Raw genomic sequence first — 3,606 nt, 5'->3', positions numbered from 1 at the left:
TGGCTTATGCTGGATCGGATTTCGGTGTTATGTCTCGCTCCTAACCATTCTCGGAATATATTGAGCCAATCCAATCAATATATTTGAAAACGTTGTAGTAGGAATGCCATAGCCCATAGAGTTTAGAGATTTAGAGTGAGAGATGGAGTGCTTCTGCATTAGGTCTCTTTCTGCGTGATAGCATTAGGATTTCATGCGTGAGGTTAAGGATTTGGGGGAAGGTTAGAGATTTAAAGAGAGACAGAGTTCTTCTGCGTTGGGAGGGGAGTCGGGAGAGATATAGAATAGTCGGGGCTAATTCTCTTTAAAAAAAATTTAACTTAAATAAAAAAATAAAAAGAATTAAAAAAAAAAATAGTGGTGATGTGGAAAATTGTGGAAGCTTCAAAAGCTTCGGTTTTATATATATATTGATTAGCGAAACATATATCACCCCATGCATATCTCTATTGTTATTATTATTGTAAATGTGTAAATGATAGGTCCAAAATTATTATTATAACAATAATAATGACACAAAATTATTGTTATTGTAAATGTTAGGTCCAAACGCTCAGTACGTTATTCGATTAAGCAAATTATTATAATCAGATTGTTGAAGTTGAACAACCTCTCTTTCTTTACGGAGGAGAAAGAGGAAGCCAATGCATTTAATACTGGTCTTAAAGGCTTCTCTATTTTTTATTTACTAAAATGTCAATACTGTCCCTTGCCCTTGGGGCATGCTGAATATGGACTCCATTGAAATATTTATTCCAATGCTATCTATTTATTCCAATTTGGGATTGATGCATTTTTCAATCATTGAAATATTTAGAAGTGTGATGAGATTTATGTGCTTGTGAGGAATTTAATTTTTTGTGCTTTATCTCATCACACACTTACATATTTTTGGTGATTGGAAAACTTATTAACACCGAATTGCAATATAAATAGAAAAATCTTTGACTCTTTGAGCATGCACTAAGAGCATAGTTATTAAACCTGGAGCAGACATCGACCCGGTTTATGAGCTTGGTCACTCAATCACTTGGTCATTGGTTCAACCAGTGGGTCACCGATTGAACTGTAAGGTCAAATAAAAAGATTTTTAAAATTATATATATAAGTTTGAGAAATCATAACATGAATATGTAAATTTATAATAAAAAATAGGCATATGCCTAAATTAAACTCGTCATTATAATTCAAAATCAATATTTCATAAGCAATAACATTAGAAATTATATAAAATTCACAAGGAAAATAAATGAATATCATAGGATTGTTAACAAAGCCTTTGCTAAATAAAATCTTGTTACATATCTTACAATTATGTATATATATATATATATATATATATAAAAGCGGCAAATCTCAAAACTGAGAGAAGAAACAATGGTCACAATGTCATAACCTCACACTAGAAATTACACCATGTATCCGGTGTATGTTTCCTCCTTTCCACATTGAGGGTATGGAGTCCACCTCCATATGAGAGGAGGGATACGTATACTTGATGCATGATATACCTCTTACACTCACACAGTTGACAATACACAAATAAATAAATAAATAAAAGATACTTAAACTTAAAAGCAATCAACAAATAAAGTAGAAAAAACCTAAACAAAAGAAGATAATTGGTACATAGAGTCATATAGTCATACTTACGTGCTAATTAGTGGCTAAGTACTAATATATTTAAACTTTAAAGCATAGAAAATTGATGCACAGTAGCAGCCTCGTAGTCGTAGGTTTGGAGAACTATGAAAACTGAATAGTGATGGTCATGTACAATAGTATGAATCTGTATGGAACAAAGTTTTTTTTTTTTTTTTTTGGGGATTTCTTTAGGTTTTCTCTTTGTTTAAATTACCATATTATCACACATTTAAACAATAAACGAGTCAATAAAGTGGACCTATTAATGTAATTTTACACAATTCACAAACCTAACTTGGTCACACGGGTTGCTTAAAACCCACTTGGTGATGTACTCTTCCTATTCAATTAATCACCTGGCCTAATCTATGCACCGGGTCACTAAGTTACCGGTACAATTGGCCGGGTTTAATAACTCTTCTAAAAGGCTATAATTATTTAACTATTTTGGGTGGATTATATTTATTATTAATCAATAAATTATTTTGGGTGGAATCTGCGTGAAATTCTTGACTATAATATATTTATTTGATCTTTTGAAGCAACAAGGACTCCGTGGCCCAATGGATAAGGCGCTGGTCTACGGAACCAGAGATTCTGGGTTCGATCCCCAGCGGAGTCGTTTTTTATATTTTGTTTATGAATTATATTATTATTATTATTATAAATTGTTTTTTGCCATAGCTATCGTCTGTCAGGATGGCCGAGTGGTCTAAGGCGCCAGACTCAAGTTCTGGTCCTCTAACGAGGGCGTGGGTTCAAATCCCACTTCTGACATTTTATGTTTAGTCTACTTTTTATTTTTCATCTCTTTTTCTTCCCTTTCGGACTGTTTTGCTTAAATTGAAGAGGGTTTTTGTAATGTTAAATTGTTAACAGAATAGAATAGAATAGTATTGATGAGAGTAGGTGTAATATATTATGGGAAATTGTTTATGCGTGGCAATTGAACTTGTTTGTTAAGCTCTAATATCTATGTTTGGTAAGAAAGAAAATGGTGGATTTGGGAGAAAAAAATGAAATTTGGGAGAAAAAATTCTTTTCATTTTTTTCTCCCCTTCCCTTCCACTCAAACCAAACAAAAGAAATTTCAATTTTCCCTCACATTTCTCTCACCTCCCCCCCCCCCCCCCCCCCACCAAAAAAAATAAAAAACTCTTTTTTGAACTAAAGAGTTGTTTTATTTTTTTTTTTGATAGTTGGGAAAAAGAGGATTTAAATTTGCAATTTGCTCTTCTTTTATTTTTTGCTCTTCTTATTCTTATCCTCTTATTATGAATTTGCAATTCACTCCTCTCATTGTATGCATAGTTTTCCACAAACAAAAGGTTATTTCTCTCTCCCTCTCTTTCTTTCTTTTTTTTTTTTTTTTTTTTTTTTTTTTTTTCATTTTTAGTGGATTTTATTATTTTTCTTACATATCTACTTTTGGTTGATGTGGTTTAGTTTTGTATTTTTAATTTGTTATCTTTTTTCTTTTCTTTGATTTCATCAATTTTATCTTATTGAATTATAAAGATAGTATATAAGAAATATAATGTTATTCTATTAGAAAGCATAACTTGGATAATTTGGTATTTATTACTATTTTATATTTATACTTTTTATTCTCATCTTATTTTCTATAAATTTTTAATTCTTTCTCATATTCTCTCTTTATTTTACATTCTTCCTTGTAACTCTAATTTTGGTTGATGAATCATTGTGTTTTTTAAAACTCTCGTTGCAATAAACTTAAAACTAACGAAAAAAATTTCATTGTGCACTTTTGCAATAAAGTCTGTAGTAATAGATTATTGTGACAAAAATTTTTGTTGCAATAGCATTTTGTTGCAATAAATGATTTTTAATCATTTTTAAATTAGGTTATTGAAAAAGAATAAATTGTTGCAATAATTTATTGCAACATAAATTTTTTGCCATAGAACTATTACAACAATACACACACACACAATATATTAG

The 3,606-nt window shown here is 30.5% G+C and overlaps 2 non-coding genes across 2 annotated transcripts; both read left to right on the top strand.

Annotated features, from left to right (window-relative positions):
- Positions 1-2,193: 2,193 nt before the first annotated feature.
- TRNAR-ACG (transfer RNA arginine (anticodon ACG)) lies at positions 2,194-2,266 on the top strand. Its single transcript has one exon. It is a non-coding gene; the product is annotated as a tRNA-Arg (tRNA).
- A 71-nt stretch (positions 2,267-2,337) lies between these two features.
- On the top strand, positions 2,338-2,421 carry TRNAL-CAA (transfer RNA leucine (anticodon CAA)). The gene has a single exon. It is a non-coding gene; the product is annotated as a tRNA-Leu (tRNA).
- The last annotated feature ends 1,185 nt before the right edge of the window (positions 2,422-3,606 follow it).

The sequence above is a fragment of the Quercus robur genome, chromosome 5 (genome assembly GCF_932294415.1).
Source record: "Quercus robur chromosome 5, dhQueRobu3.1, whole genome shotgun sequence".
Taxonomy (NCBI): domain Eukaryota; kingdom Viridiplantae; phylum Streptophyta; class Magnoliopsida; order Fagales; family Fagaceae; genus Quercus; species Quercus robur.
This window is presented reverse-complemented; position numbering and strand designations above follow the sequence as displayed.